Source organism: Ziziphus jujuba, chromosome 3, assembly GCF_031755915.1.
Source record: "Ziziphus jujuba cultivar Dongzao chromosome 3, ASM3175591v1".
In the NCBI taxonomy this organism is placed as follows: domain Eukaryota; kingdom Viridiplantae; phylum Streptophyta; class Magnoliopsida; order Rosales; family Rhamnaceae; genus Ziziphus; species Ziziphus jujuba.
Genome location: NC_083381.1, coordinates 3,605,213 through 3,622,784, shown reverse-complemented (window position 1 = coordinate 3,622,784; position 17,572 = coordinate 3,605,213). Strand labels below are relative to the sequence as shown.

General features: G+C 35.3%; 1 pseudogene; it reads right to left on the bottom strand.

Moving 5' to 3' along the window:
• Positions 1-9,891: 9,891 nt before the first annotated feature.
• LOC132803264 (pentatricopeptide repeat-containing protein At5g16420, mitochondrial-like) overlaps positions 9,892-17,572 on the bottom strand; it is a 79,090-nt pseudogene continuing 71,409 nt past the window's right edge.

Sequence of the window (17,572 nt, the reverse complement as noted above, 5' to 3'; positions counted from 1 at the left end):
ATGTACCAAAACCGTCACCCGGGTCCGTATCGGCTTCCACCACTTGGATGCTTAGAATAGGCTTTGTATCTTCAAGTATGGACAAGCTCTGTTGAGATTGATTACCCCCTATATAAATACTCCCAGGTTGTCCTTAAATATCTTAATTTGAGCTCTTGTGATTGGCCTAGTCTTAATCCATGTCGAGTTAGCACCCCAGCGGGTTATCGGTGGAGCGGGCTCGTACCCCGGCGGGTAGTTGATTGAATGGGCATGGGCGACAGCATGAAATGGTTCCAACTCTTTATGGATTCTATACATATGTCTAAGAGGATATGGAATCAATTAAATTCACTTCAAAGGTAATCAAAAAGGGGTTGTACGGACATCTTCAAATTTGGCGTGTTTTTTATTGTATTTTGTTCTGGCTTTACTGTATTTTACTGAGTTGGTTTTTTCTTCCTCTTCCAAGCATGGGAAACATGTGGGATATCATATGCAGCTTATTTCACATCCTAAAAAGCATATTGAAGCTGATTTGGAGCTCAATTTGGTCAAAGATTGGTCAAAGTCAACTTTGTCAAAAAGCTAGTATTATAGTTTCCTAATTTGATTCTACCTTTTGTTTTAGGAAATTACCATTACATTTTAGTTTTTATTTATTTATTTTCTGGAAAAATAAGTTTAGGAAAGTTATTATTTTTTTATTTTCATTGTAAATTAATTAATTGCTAATTCAAAATAAAGGAATTAATTAATCCAAATTAGCTTAGGAAAAGAGTGAGAATTTCGGCCACCATAGGAAACTACTTTGTATGGCCGATTTTCCCTTTTTTTTTAGGGTTTTATTTCCTGAATTTGTAGCCTATTTAAAGGCTTATTTTTCAATAAGAAGGAAACTTAAATTTTATACAGAAAATTATTTGTGAGATTGAATTCTCTTTGTTCTTTTGAACACATAAAACACCATTAGAGAGTGAGTGTTTTAGTTTGACTTATCAGTAGGACTTCCATCACCTATTGTGGCGTCTTCATTATATATCAAGGTTTCTAATCACGGGTTTGTTAGGGGTCAAGGTGACCATTAGAACTTGAACATAATTAGATCCGGGCTAATATAATACGGGTTTAGGAGTAGGTCATCCTAGGTTCGTATCATTTGGTATCAGAGCCAAATTTTGTTCAGGTTTGATCTATCTTTATTTGCTTTATTTATTTTTGTGTTATTCTACAATTTTAGCATTAGGTTAAGGTTGTATCCGTCCCATACACGTTCTGCATCTTAAAAAAAAAATTTAAAAAAAACATTCATTCCTATAGTTTTATCGTATTTTTGTTTCTTAGTTTGTTGGTTGTTTTTCATCATTGTTCTTATTAATTTCGGTTTTGTAGATTTTTCTTTCCTGTTTTAGTCTTAAATATTTGCATTCATATATTCAAAAAAAAAAAAAAAAAACAAAGAGTTTGCGGCAACATTTAAAAAAAAAAAAAAAACTGCACATTTGTGTTTATTTGGAGGTCACAGGTTTGGTGAATTTTTGGAACTGGAATTGCAAATTTGTTGTTTATTCTTGCTACTACAGTTGTGTTTGATATGCAGTGAGTGAAAAAAAAAAATGAAAAAAAAAAAAGAAGAAGAAGAAAGCTGAATATAAAAAATATATATATATCGGTTTGTTGAAAATTGGTGTTGAAGTTTGTTGCTGGAAATTTCTTGTAACTGCTGCTGTGTTGATTATTTATTCCATATTTGCAGTTTCTGGAGAGCTATTTTTGCGGCTGGATAATTGAGTTTTTGCGCTAAATTATTTGGATTAAAATTAGTTAAAGGAATTGATACAAAACTTGAATTACAAGAACAACAACCAACACTTTTCTATATTTTTGTTCTCTTTAATTCTTGTTCGTATTTGAATTTCTTTTTCTAGAATTTTATTCTTGAACTCATAATCTATTACCATCTGGTCCAGTTCTTCAAAATTCCAAAGTTTTCCCATTAATTTGCTTTATTTTGCCTAGAAAAGCCGAAACTAGGTTTTGTTGAATTCTTTCGGTATTGCCTACCTTTACCTACTGTTTTATTGATAAGTTTAATTAGAACATACTTGTAATCTAATTACTGTTTTGTGGGTGTTTTAATTAGAACTTTGAGATAATTCTTTGAGTGGAAAAAGGCAAGAGAGTGTGAGCTTAAAAGAGGGTAAAAGCCAAAAGTAGTGTGCAAACACGAGTGTCGAGACCTTATTTGAGTGAAACACGTGAGGGAGTGAATATTATGAGGATTTAATTTATTTTTGCAGTATTTTACTAAGATGGCAGATTCTAGAATAAGAAGAGGAGACACACCACTGAGAATTAATGAAGAAGAGTCCGTAGGATTTCATGGTGATCCACGAGCTACTGGGAATGGTGAGCAAACGGACATGGGGACTATATTTGAGCAATTACAGCGGATAAATGCCCAATTTGACCATTTAAATCAAAAGATGCATAGGTTAGAAACATCCCAAGGAGTGCCCAATATAAGGTTAGATACTCATGGAGGTCGAGGTCGAGGAGGCCGAGGGCGACTAAGAGAGGAATTTGGGGGAAGTAACTATGGAGATGACTTGGATGAAGGGTTTGATGAAATTTTTGAACCTCAAGAAAGGCTAATCCATGGGAGACCAGTAAGGAATGAAGATGATGATCTTGGTAACATCAAGGTAAACATCCCACCATTCATGGGTAAAAGTGATCCGGAAGCATATTTGGAATGGGAAGAGAGAATGGAGATGATTTTCAATTGTCATCATTATTCGGAGGCCAAGAAGGTGAAGATGGCAGCAATGGAGTTTGGTCATTACGCACTCCAATGGTGGACCAATGAGCAAAACACCCGAAGGAGAGTTGGTGATGACTTGATCACTACATGGCGCCAAATGAAAGAAGCCATGAGGAAGTGGTTCATACCATCACATTATCATAGGTTGCTGCATCAAAGGCTTCAATCCCTATCTCAAGGAAGTATGTCTGTGGAGGATTATTACAAGGAGATGGAGATGCTTATGATGAGATTGAACTTGAATGAAGATAGGGAAGCAACCATGGCAAGGTTTCTTGGTGGTTTGAATCGTGAAATAGCCAATCAACTAGAATTGCAACAATATGTGGAATTGGAGAGATGTTGCATGTGGCTATTAAATTAGAGCATCAATTCAAGAGGAGGGGTGTAAGATCATGGTTTGGAGGTGTTTCCAACAGTGGAAGGTCCAATTCAACTAGCTGGAGGAAGAATCCCATCTATGAAAGCAAGCCAAAGCCGAAAGTTAAAGAAGAAAGTTCAAACTGGCCAAGGAAGGAGACTAGAACCGAATCTGTCCAAGCCCCAAAGAATGAGATAAAATTAGATCCTAAACCTTCTAGAACTCATGATGTTGTGCATTTTAAGTGTTAGGGAGGAGGACACATTGCTAGCCAATGCCCGAATAGAAGAATCATGTTGTTAAAGGGCAATGACGAGCTAGAATCGGAAAGTGAAGAATGTGAGGATGAAGCCAAGCAGGAGGAGGAGGACTTGGAGGATGAACCCAGAACCTTGCAATAAACTTGCTTTCTAGGAGAGTACTTGCTGCATACAAAGATGAGGATGAAATTCAAAGAGAGAACATCTTCCACAATCGATGTGAAATTCAAGGTAAGATTTGTAGTATGATTATTGATAGTGGAAGTTGTACAAATGTAATTAGTAACATTGTAGTTGATAAATTAGGCTTAATAACTATTAAACATCTAGAACATTATAGATTACAATGGCTTAATGATAGTGGTGAAATAAAAGTGAATAAACAAGTCAAGGTAAAATTTAGTATAGATAAATATGTGGATGTGTATTGTGTGATGTTGTACCTATGCATGCTAGTCATATTTTATTGGGGAGGGCATGGGGATTTGATAAGAATGCCATACACTATGGAAGAGAGAATTCCATTGTATTTAAATTTAATGGGAAGAAGGTCAAGCTGGAGCCACTAACTCCAAAGGAGGTATTTAGAGACCAACTGCAAATGCAACAAAGGAGGGAAGCCGAAAGGCTAAAAGACAAGGCTAGTATGGTACCAAAGGTTCCACCATCCATTCAAGAGGGGAAAGGTGAGCTTGCTGTCCAAGGTAAGTCCTCTAAAACGTAGGTTGAGCCGGAAAAATTTAAACAAATCCGAGAGTAAGAAAATTGGATTGGAGCAAAAGCTGAGAGTGATGCAAAATTCAATGAACCCGTGAGTGAGAAAGGAAAAGAAAGGAAAGAAAGGAAAAATAAAATTTTTGATCTTAATTTTGGTGAAGCTAAAAAAGTAATTTTGAGTAAGAAATCATTGCTGGTCATGAATTTTAAAGATACTTACTTAAAGATGTTTTTGTTGCATAGAACTTTATCTTCATTGTTAAAAGCTTTACTTAGTGGAAATTTGAAATTTTGGGAAAGATTATTCGTTAATATTAAAAAGTTTGATGAACTTGTATTTCTAGTATTTTTTGTGATAGTATTTGACCCAGGAGATTGGTTTTGATTTCAACCAAGGAAGGAGAGGATTCTCGAACGAAGAAAGTCCAAGCTTATGCCACGAGGAGATGGATCTTTTCAAGTTTTGGAAAGGATCAATGAAAATACCTACACGCTTGATTTACTGGGTGAGTATAATGTGAGTGCTAAATCCAAAGATGCTGATTCGTTTCCTTTTCCTGCAGGTGATGAAATAGATTTAAGGACAAATCCTTCTCGAGAAGAGGGGAATGATGTGATTCCACCCGAGCTTGCACAACCGACAACCCGCTGGGGTGCTAACTCGATACGGATGAAGACCGGGCCAATCAATAGGGCTCACGTTATGAAGTTTAAGGATGATATTTCTGCTTTTATCCATGGAATAATGCATACTCAAAAGGGCTTGTCCATATCCGAAGAGCCAAGACCTATCCTAACCTTACAAATGGTGGAAGCCGATACAGACCCGGGTAGCAGTTTTGGTGCAAATATGGATAACGAGCAGCATGAAATGGTTCCAACTCTTTATGGGTTCAATACATATGTCTAAGAGGATATGGAATCAAGTCAAGGCAGCTTCAAAGGCATTCAAAAAGGGGTTGTACGGACAGCTTCAAATTTGACCTGTTTTTTACTGTATTTTGTGTTGGCTTTACTGTATTTTGCTGAGTTGGTTTTTTCTTCCTCTTCCAAGCATGGGCAACGTGTGGGACTTCATATTCAGCTTATTTGGAATCCTAATAAGCATACTGAAGCTAATTTGGAGCTCAATTTAGTCAAAGATTGGTCAAAGTCAACTTAGTCAAACAGCTAGTATTATAGTTTCCTAATTTGATTCTACTTTTTGTTTTAGGAAATTACCATTACTTTTTAGTTTTTATTTATTTATTTTCTGGAACAATAAGTTTAGGAAAGTTATTATTTTATTATTTTCATTGTAAATTAATTAATTGTTAATTCAAAATAAAGGAATTAATTAATCCAAATTAGATTAGGAAAGGAGTGAGAATTTCAGCCACCATAGGAAACTACTTTGTATGGCCGATTTTCCCTTTGTTTTTAGGGTTTTATTTCATGGATTTATAGCCTATTTAAAGGCTTATTTTTTGAATAAGAAGGAAGCTTGAATTTTATACAGAAAATTATTTGTGAGATTGAATTCTCTTTGTTCTTTTGAACACCTAACACACCATTAGAGAGTGAGTGTTTTAGTTTGACTTATCAGTAGGACTTCCATCACCTATTGTGGCATCTTCATTATATACCAAGGTTCTAATCATTGGTTGGTTAGGGGTCAGGATGACCATTAAAACTTGAACATAATTAGATCCGGGCTAATATAATACAGGTTTAGGAGCAGGTCGTCCTAGGTTCGTATCAATAATGGCCGAATTCCATTGCTGCCAATTTCACCTTTTTGGCCTCCGAATGGTTGTGGCAATCAAAGATCATCTCCATACGCTCCTCCCACTCCAAGTAATCTTCCGAGTCACTTTTCCCCATGAAAGGTGGTATGTTTACCTTAATGTTGCCAAGATCATCATCTAACTCTGTCTCCTATGTCTCCCACAGCCTAATCTCTTTTGGATAGCAAATGTTTCACCATTCTTTCCTTGAAATCATCTACAACATTTCCCCCTTCAAACTCCTCTCTAAGTCATCCACAACCTCCTTGACCTTGACCTTGACCTCCATGGAACTCTTGCCTCAAATTTGGTCTACCATGGGACGTTTCTATTCTGTCCATCCTTTGATTTATGTGGTCAAATTGAGCATTCATCTGCTGTAATCGTTCCAACACAGCCTTCATGTCCATTTGCTCACCACTCCTCGTAACTCGGGATTCGTCTTTAAATCCTACAGACTCCTCTTCATTAATTATCAAAAGTGGATCTCCTCTCCTCAACCTTGAATCTTCCATGTTAGTATAAATAACACAAAAATAAAATAAAATCTCACTAAAATCACTCCCTCACATGTTTGCACACTAGTTTCGGCTTTTACCCTCTTTTAAGCTCACACACTCTTGCCTTTTTCCACTCAAAGAATTATAGCAAATTTCTAATTAAAACACCCACAAAACAGTAATTAGATCACAAGTATGTTTTAATTAAACTTATCAACAAAACAGTAGCAAAAAGTAAGCAATACCAAATGAATTTTTAAGCACCTAATTTTCAGCTTTTCTAGACTAAATAAAGCAATTTAACAAAGAAAATTTTGGAATTAATAAGAACTGGACCAGATGGTAAGAGAATATGAATTTGAGAAAAAAATTCTAGAAAAAAAATTCAAATATGAACAACAATCAAATTAAACAAAAATATAGAATAGTTGTGGTTGTTGTTCTCTTGTAATTCAAGTTTTTGTATCAAATCCTTTAACAAATTTTAATCCAAATAAATTTAGCACTCAAACTCAAATATCCAGCAGCAAAAATAATTCTCCAGCAACTCCAAATATTGAATAAACAATCAACAAATCAGCAGTTCCAAGAAAATTTCCAGCAACAAATTTCAACACCAAATTCAACAAGCCGATATATATATTTTTTTTTAATTCAGCTTTTCCTTCTCTGTTTTTTTTTTTTTTTGGTTAACTCACAGAACATTAAACAACTGAAGTAGCAAGAATCAACACAAAAATTACAATTCCAACGCCAAATAATCACCAAACCCGTGACCTCCAACAACAAGATGGAAATTTGTAATTTTTTTAGCAAATTTTGTATATGTTGCCGTAAACCCTCTCTTTTTTTTTTAATATATGAATGCAACTATTTAAGACTAAAATAGCAAATGAAAAATCAACAAAAACACAAATTGACAAGAACAATAATGAAAGACAACCAACAAACTAGGAAGCAAAAAATACGGTAAAACAAAGAACCTAATTTCGGCGAAGAATGAATCGTTTTTTTTTATTTTTTATTTTTAAACATATGCAGAACGTGTATGATGATAGAAGCAACCTTAACCTAATACTAAAATTGCAGATTAACACAAAAAACAAATAAAGCAAATAAAGATAGATCAAACTTGAACAAAAGTCGGCTCTAATACCAAATGATATGAACCTAGGACGACCTGTGTCTAAACCCATATTATATTAGCCCGGATCTAATTATGTTCAAGTTCTAATGGTCACCTTAACTCTTAGCCAACCTATGATTAGAAATCTTGGTATATAATGAAGACGCCATAATAGGTGATAGATATCCTATTGATAAGTCCAAACTAAAACACTCATTCACTAATGGTGTTTTAGGTGTTCAAAGAGAATTAAAAAAAAAATAAATTTCACAAATAAATTTTTGTATAAAATTCAAGCTTATTTCTCATTGATAAAGAATCCTTTAAATAGGCTAAGATTACAAAGTGAAAGCCCTAAAAAATTAATTCAAAACCGGACACAAAATGTTGAGAAAAAGAAAATAGAGAAAAGGAAAGTGCCTAATTTTTCTTAGTTTCCTAAACTAATTTGGATTAATTAATTCTTTTATTTTGAATTAGGAATTAATTAAATTACAATTGAAATACTAAAATAATAAATTTCCTAAACTTATTTGTCCAGCAAATAAATAAATAAAAATCAAAACAAAAGACTAATTTCTTAAAACAAAAAGTCAAAATCGAATTAGGAAACTAGTTGACTAGTTTGAATACTAAGGTATCTTTGACCAATCTCCACCTTGTTTGGGCTCCAAATCAGCTTCCATATGCCATTTATGATGCCATATATGATTAATAATGATTCCCACACATTGCCCCTTGATTGGAATAAGTTAAGCAAGAAGAAAAGTCAAAGCTAGCAGGAAAATAGCACATTGTTGGCCAAATTGAGATGCTGTCCGTACAAGTCCTTTTTAGATGCTTTTGATTCTACCTTGGTTGGATTTCATATCCTATTAATGATATTCATTGATTTCATGAAGTATTAGAACCATTCCTTTTTGCCTGGAGTCCAAATTTGCACGAAAATAGCTATCTAGGTCCGTATCGGTCTCCACCACTTGGAGGCTTAAAACGAATCTTGTATCTTCAGGTATTGTCATGCCCTCGTGTGATTGAATCACTCCATGAATAAGGCCAGTCAAGTTGTTCCTAAATCTCTTAACTTGTGCCATAGTGATTGGCCCCATCTTCATTTGTATAGGATCCGTACCCCGGCGGGTAGTCGGTTGAACAGGCACGGACGGAGTCACATCATTATGCAATCAAGCTTAAGACATAAGTAAATATCCATATAAGAGAGCGAATATATCAACCATACACAACCCCAAAACCAAAAATCAAGTTAAAAGCACAAGAAATGACTTGGCACCTTTTATATTTAGTATATTCTTCTAAGGACTTGGTGCTAAGTGCTTATATATCAATAACCACACAACAAAATCACATTTCCCATGGTGCAAGAAGACCCATTAGTACGAGGAGAACAAAGGGGAATGGAAGGGTTGCCTTTACTAGGAGGATAAAGTATAGTGTTAAGCAAAGGTCGAAAATAATTCAGCCATTTGATCCCGAAGAATTAAGATAACAATTATATTCCAATTAATTGTTGTCTAGGCTTGTGCAATATTAAGTCACTAACAAACTCGCAACACCTTCCACCTAAATTCTTAGAATTATAAAACAAATTATCTGCTCAAATTTTCTAAGAAAAAACTAGATATGTATTTTGTAAGGAAAAATTACAACAAAGGCAGATGGGCAAGCAATGAATCAAGAAGTTTCTATATTGAAGCATGCTACCATAAACGTGTGGCATTGGGAGATGTAGTTATATTTCTAAGATTAAACCATTCTGGAGCTTAATGCATTCACTTCACCTGAGCCACAAGGCCTTGCAGTATAGCAGACCACCAAAACTCACCCAAGATTGCCATTTTACCATATAACAGCTAAGGGTAAGAAAAGTGGGAGAAGTCAAGCCTTACTGGAGCAGGAATGTCAACAAGCTGACTAACCAGAAGACGTTTTGACTGGCTCAGATAAAAGTAGAACCAAAAACATGGCTCCATCTTTATAAAGTATTGATCAATGAAATGTAGTAGCTTTAGAAAAGAGAAACAAGTATCAACTTGGGTGGTTGTTGATCGCCTACAGACAGCATTGAGCGTCTTAAAAGATGACACTTTTGGCTCAGCAGTACAAAAATATGATACAATCAATAGAGGATACATAGATACCAAAAGTGCATAAAAGAACATAAAGGATGCCATCTAAAGCATATCAATTAGATTAAAGCAATTGGCAAAAAGATTTCGAAGTAATAAATGATTCTGACAAAGAGTAAACATAAAAAGGGATGAGTGAAATAAGTTTGACATCAACCATTTAAAAAGAAAAAAATGTAATCAGATAAGGTCACCTTATTCCTAGGCCACCAAGGTATGGGCTCCATAGATATGTCATATATTCAAGAATTCTATGTAACATTGTCTGACAGTATTTGGTCAAGAACACTTGTTCCTGTACCCAATTCACCAATTATTTTATTAAAGAAGAGAACCCAAGAGACATTGTCAATGACTCCACTCGACATTGCCATTGAAAGAACTTATGAAGCTTCTCCTTCCTCTCCCATGCCATATAGGCCATCAATCAACATATTGTAAGTAGTCTTGTTAGGAAAACTTCCTTTATCCAACATCTCCTCTAAAATTCTAATCCCCTCCTCTGCTTTATCAAAATTACAGAAGCCCTTTATTAGCATATTATAGGTGAACACATTAGGAGCACATCCTTTTTCCACCATGTCATCCCATAACCTACTCCCCTTTCTCACACATTCCTATAATAGGTGTGTTGTAAGTAAGAACACTTGGAATTGAACCCTTCTCAAAGATCAAATAATTTCCTTGCCTCCATATTTTACCCTGCTTACAAAGCCAATGTATAAGTGTGCTTGTAATAGCATTATCAGGAGTACAATTCTTCTTTAAAAGCCTTTTCCACAACTCACAAGCATCGTCCACCTTCCCTTGATTGCATAGTACATCAATCACCTTGCAACAAAGCGCTGAGCTTGGTATATACTTCTTCTGAAGTATATCATTCAGCAAGTTCAGTGCTTCACCAGACTTGTTCTCTTTACAATAAGCTTCAATCATAACCCCATAAGTAACATCATTTAGGTCAATCCCATTTTCATCCATTTCATCCATTACCTTAATAGCATCAGCCAATTTCCCATGCTTAATGTACCCAACGATCAAAATGGTATAGGTAGAGGCATCAGGTAGCCACACTTTATCCAAAACTTCAGTAAAAACCCTTTTGGCACGAACCATATTAACACATCAATCATATCCACCCATAATTGTTGTACAAGAGACCACATTAGGGACCATTCCTATGGCAGGCATTTCATCTAACAAATGAAGAGCACCATCTATGTTATTGCTGTTGCATAATGCTTTAATCAAAATGTTACAAGTAGACACAATGGGCAGCACGTTAAATCTCTTCTTACAATTTACAAACACGAAGTGCACCAAATCATAGCGCTTATTTTGAACCAAAGCATTCAACAAAGTTTTCAAGGATCTCACATAATGCTGGGCACTGAAAGATTCAATGCGTAGAAAGGTTTTCAACAATAATTTCGGTTGAGCTGCAGGGCTATAATTATGAATGACAGTGATAAAAAGTTCTTCACCGCATTTTAATTGAGATTTGTGTAGGCAGGGACTCGACTTCTTCAAAAGCACAAGCTCGTGAGCGACGTTGGATGATGGCATGATAAGTTCCATAATTATGGGTAAAACCAGGGTGGAAGTTTCTACTGTAATGGAAGATTTAGAGGGCAAGGTCAAGATTCTGCTAGCAAGTGATCATTGAGACAAGGCGCTTTGGGTAGAGGCTTTGGGGCCAAGGCTTGATTGGGGGAGTGACGGTATATGATTCAATGGATAAGGAACGAATGCTGATGCTGACACAATAACCAACTGTAAAAATGAAGTGGCCAAGATCTTAGGCAAGAGGACATGATGGCAGTGGATGTGGTAACGGTGATGCAACATGCTGTGTCCCTACTTCATTAATTTGTCTATTTCTTAACAATCTATGAAAATCAAACTTCGAGATCTAAGAAACCTAAAAGAGATGATTTATTCAAATCTGCAACTAAGAACAAGGCATAAGAACATAAATCACTTAGTTGGAGACATCAATCTATGGAGGATGTGGGAGAGGATGGAGTACTCAAGGAATCTAGTGAGAGTGAAAAGTGTTTTTGTTCCAAAGGGTTATGAGGAATCTACAACTGCCTTCCCTATATTATCAAAAATCCCCATTCAATTTCAGGACAATCCTCAACGAAATTTTCTTAATAAGCAAACAAACTATATATATATATATAAAACGATGGTACGTTTGTTTTTCACCATTTCTGGGGAACCCAAAAGAACAAAGATTAAAATTTGTTTTCTTCAAGAATCAAACACTTGAAATGGAGAAGATAAAAGATACCCAAAAGAGAAAACTGAAAGAGGTGGAAAACGCAGCAAAAGAAAGCATCAAGAACCAATATTGGAGCCATTGCAATATATATATACACACCAGTTGGAAAAATTTGTATTAAGGAATAAAACAAATCACTAATTAATAATTAAAACCCCAAACTTAATCTCGTTTTAACTATATATATATATTCAAGCGCAAAACAAGAAGAGGAGACCTAAGAATGAATAGTAATACCTCTAGCTTATTGTCTAACAACTGCTACCGCCTAATAAAATCGTCCTGATAAACCAAACGGAGGCCTGAAGGAGACAAATAAGAAGTGGCTATGGTGGCCAATACTCAGAGCAGCAGAAGAGTTTCTAGCTCTCTGTTTTTCCCGCCTCCAAACTAGAACAATGCCAGAAAAATGCAAAACTCCTAATATTTAATCTGTTAAACAATAGAAAATTATTGTATAACATTTTTCTTTTTATTTTTTTATAAGGCGCAAATTGTAATAAAACTAAAAACAAATAAAGAAGAGCATAGGCGGAAAAAAAAATATGAACAATTTGGGTTAACTTTGTTTAATGAAATTCTAGAAGATTTTGATTATTATGAACTAGTTTTTTTTAATTATTATTCACAAAAATATAAATAAATAACACGCACTCCAAACTGAAAGATGAAGAGTTATTTTTTAAGATAAATAATGAGATTCACTTTATTCTTATTCTTTATTTTTACTTTTATTTTTATCTTTTTATTATAACAATTTCTAATCTAAAAATGACATTTTGAATATAAAAACCATATCAATTTATCAACTTCATCGGACTATTTTTTCTTTGTTTTTGTATGAATTAATTCTCAAATATATGCAATAGCATGGGAATCTAAGCTGATACGAACCTAGGACGACTTGCTCATAAACCCGTATTATATTAGCCCGGATTTTAATTAAGTTCAAGTTCTAATGGAATGGACCTCAACCCCTAACCAACCTATGGTTAGAAACCTTAGTATAATGTAGATGCCACAATAGGGAATGGAAAACCTATTGATAAGTCAAGATAAAACAACCATTTCTCTAATGGTGTTTTAGGTGTTCTAAAGAACAAAAAGATAATTAATCTCACAAGTATTTTCTTAATCAAATCAAAGTTGTATTCATATTGAAAAATAAGCCTTTAAATAGGCTTTGAAAGAAACAAAATAAACCCTAAAAACCCTAGGAAAAACCGGCCACACACATAAAGAAACCTAGTTGGCCGCAACTATACTTCATTTCCTAATCTAAGTTTCATTAATTAATTCCTTTATATTAAATTAGGAATTAATTAATTTACAATAAAATAAAAACCTTCCTAAAGTTATTTGTCCAGAAAATAATTAAATAAAAACCCAAAAAGAAATAAAGTTAACCGCAAATTAGGTAACGAGTTGACTTTGACATTTAGGCTGAATTATGTCTTCAACCAAGCTAACTTATGTCCGCTTGATGTCCGAGCTAACTTATGGCCTATCCGAGCTAACTGATGTCTGTCCGAGCTAACTTGTGTTTGGCCGAGCTAATTGATGTCTGTTTGAGCTAAGTTATGTCTGGCCAAGCTAGCTGATGTCTGTCCGAGCTAAGTTACATCCGATGTCCGAAGTCCGAGATCAGATGTCTGAGGCAAGGCTCCAATGTCCGAGACAAGGATGTCCGATAAAAAATGTCCGATATATGGGTATCCGATGTATCAGCCTCCACCACTTGGATACTTAAAATAGGTCTTTTATCCTCAGGTATGGACAAGCCCTTTTGAGAATGAATTACTCTCTGGATAAAGGCAGCAAGATTTTCTTTAAACCTCTTAGCTTGAGCCCTAGTGATCGGTCCAGTCTTCATCCGTATCGGATCAGTACCCCAATGAGTTGTCGGTGGTACGAGCTCGGGCGGGTTCGCATCATTCCCCTCCTCTTGAAAAGGATTTGTCCTCAAATCGAAGTCATCACCTACAGTAAAAGGAGATAAATCAGCAACATGAAAGGTGGCGCTAACACTATACTCACCCGGTAAATCAAGTTTGTAGGCATTGTCGTTTATCCTCTCCAAAACTTGAAAAGGTCCATCGCCCCTCGGCATGAGTTTGGATTTCCTTTGTTTAGGAAACCTTTCTTTCCTTAAATGCAGCCACACCCAATCTCCAGGTTCAAACACCATTGATTTTCGGTCTTGATTAGCCACCTTTGCATATTGCTCGGTCCTTGTCTCAATATTTGCGCGTGTCTTCTCATGAATCTGGTCTACAAATTCAGCTTTTTGTTTTCCATCTAGATTAGCACACTCACTTAAAGGTAAAGGTGTTAAACCTAATGGAGTCAAAGGATTAAAACCATAAACAATTTCAAGTGGAGTAAATTTAGTTGCTGAATGTAAAGACCTATTATATACAAATTCAACATGTGGCAAACATTCTTCTCAAGTTCTTAAATTTCTACTAATTAATGCTCTCAACAATGCAGACAAGGTTCTATTTACTACTTTGGTTTTTCCATCAGTTTGTGGATAACAAGTAGTTGAAAATAAAAGCTTAGTACCTAATTTAGCCCACAAAGTTTTCCAAAAATAGCTTAAGAACTTAGCATCCCTATCCGAAACAATAGTTCTTGGCATTCCATGCAATCTCACAATTTCCTTGAAGAATAAATTAGCAATATTGGATGCATCATCAGTTTTGTTACATGCAATAAAATGTGCCATCTTAGAAAACCTATCTACTACAACAAATATTGAATCCTTATCTATCCTTGACCTAGGCAAACCAAGAATAAAATCTATAAACAAATCTACCCATGGACAGGTAGGGATCGGCAAAGGCTTATACAATCCATGCGGTTTCAATGTTGATTTTGTTTTTCGGCACTTCAAACATCTTTCACAAATTCTCTCAACATATCTCCTCATGTTAGGCCAATAAAAATGTTCTTGCAGCAAGGATAAAGTTTTTAAAACACCAAAATGACCCATCAAACCACCCCCATGTCCTTCCCGAACTAATAATTCCCTAATACTACAATTAGGCACACAAAGTTTGTTTTCCTTAAACAAATATCCCTCAAATATGTAAAATTTATTATATCCATATTTCAAACAGGTTTTAAAAATTTCTCCAAAGTCACTATCATGCTCATAGAGTTCTTTCAATTGTTCAAATCCAAGCAATCTAGCATCTAAGGTAGAAAAGAGTATATACCTTTGGGATAATGCATCGGCAACCACATTTTCTTTACCTTTTTTTGTAGCAGATCACATAGGGAAAGGTTTCAATAAATTCAATCCACTTGGCATGCCTTCGGTTGAGCTTTCCTTAACCCTTGATATGCTTTAAAGACTCATGATCTGTATGAATCACAAACTCCTTTGGCATGAGATAATGCTGCCACGTCTCCAAAGCCCTCACAAAAGCATACATCTCCTTATCATAAGTCGGGTAGTTTAGGGTAGCTCCATTTAATTTTCACTAAAGTAGGCTATGGGTCTTCCTTCTTGCATTAAGACAGCTCCAATACCTACACCCGAAGCATCACACTCAATTTCAAAAGTCTTAGAAAAATTTGGCAAAACTAATAAAGGTGCATTACACAATTTTTCTTTCAACAAATTAAAAGATTTTTCTTATACTTCCCCCCATTTGAAGCCGACATTCTTCTTGACAACTTCATTAAATGGTGCTGCTATGGTACCAAAATCCTTGACAAATCTTCTATAAAAGTTTGCCAAGCCATGAAAGCTCCTCACTTGGGTGATAGAAGTAGGAACCGGCCACTCTTGAATTGCCTTCACCTTAGCTTGGTCAACTTTGATTCTTGCAGCACTTATTACAAATCCTAGAAACACAAGCTCATCTTTGCAAAATTCACATTTTTTAATGTTAGTAAAAAATTTGTCTTTTCTAAGAACTTGCAAAACTTGCCTAAGTTGATCCACATGGTCATCCAAATTTCGGCTATATATTAGAATGTCATCAAAATAAACAACCACAAATTTACCAATAAATGGACGCATTACATGATTCATAAGCCTCATGAAAGTACTAGGTGCATTGGATAATCCAAAAGGCATAACTAACCATTCATACAACCCATATTTAGTTTTGAATGTGGTTTTCCATTCATCACCTTCTTTCATCCTAATTTGGTGATAACCACTCCTAAGATCAATTTTTGTAAACATGAAAGCACCATGCAACTCATCAAGCATATCATCTAATCTAGGAATGGGATGCCTATATTTGATGGTAATGTTATTTATAGCCCTACAATCAACACACATTCTCCAAGAACCATCCTTTTTAGGTACCAACAAAACAAGAACAGCACATGGACTTAAACTCTCAAGAATGTATCCTTTATCAAGCAAATCACTTACCTATTTTTGCAGCTCCTTTGTTTCTTCGGGATTGCTCCTATAAGCTGGTCTATTTGGTATGGCAGTCCCTGGAACAAAGTTAATTTGATGCTCTATCCCTCGAATAGGTGGTAGTCCACTTGGAATTTCATTTGGAAGACATCTCCAAATTCCTTCAAAAGAGAAATCATTGAACTTGGCAATTCAAGTTCTTCAATGTTAGTTTGATCATTAAAATAATTTTCTTTATAAATCATGACCAGCAAAGGTTTCTTACACCCAATAACCTTATTAATATCCCCTAAACTCAAATAAAAATTGCTACTTAACCTTTTTTTTCTTTCTTTTTCTCTTTTTCCCTTGGATTGGCGCAAACCTTCGGATTTTTCTTCCTTCTCCAAGCTCTCGGGCTTGCCATTTTCTTTCCCCTCTCTTTCGGCTTTTCCTTGATCTTTCCACTCAATATGAGCCTTAGAAACCTTACCTTGATCAATAACCTCATTCTTACCTTCTTGAAAGGTTGGTGGAGCCGTTGGTGCCATACTTGCTTTTTCCTTGAGCTTTTCGGCTTCTCTCCTTTATTGCATTTGTAATTGGTCTTTGTAAACCTCTTTAGGAGATAATGGTTCCAGCTTGACCTTCTTCCTTTGAAACCTGAAAACAATACTATTTTCTCAACCAAAATGAATAGCATCTTTATCAAATTGCCATGGCCTACCTAATAGTATATGTCCAGCAATCATGGGTACAATATCACATAAAACTACATCCTTATATTTACCTATATTAAATTTTACTTTGGCTTGTTTGTTTACTTTCATCTCACCACTGTCATTAAGCCATTGTAATCTATATGGTTCAGGATGTTTTATTGTTTTTAAGCCCAATTTATCAACTACAAGGTTACTTATTACATTAGTACAACTCCCACTATCTATAATCATGCTACAAATTTTACCTTATATTTCGCAGCGAGTGTGGAAGATGTTTTCTCTTTGTATCTGCTCTTCATCTTTAAATACAGCAAGTACTCTCTTTGAGACCAAATTGAGCTCAACATTTGATGTGTTTAATGGTTCGGCCTCATCTTCATTGCAATCCTCCTCTTGCTCGGTTTCAGACCCACTAGCCTCACTCTCGGATTCCACTTCTCCATTACCCTTAATTACCATTATTCTTCTATTCGGGCATTGGCTGGCTATATGTCCTCTTCCTTAGCACTTGAAACAA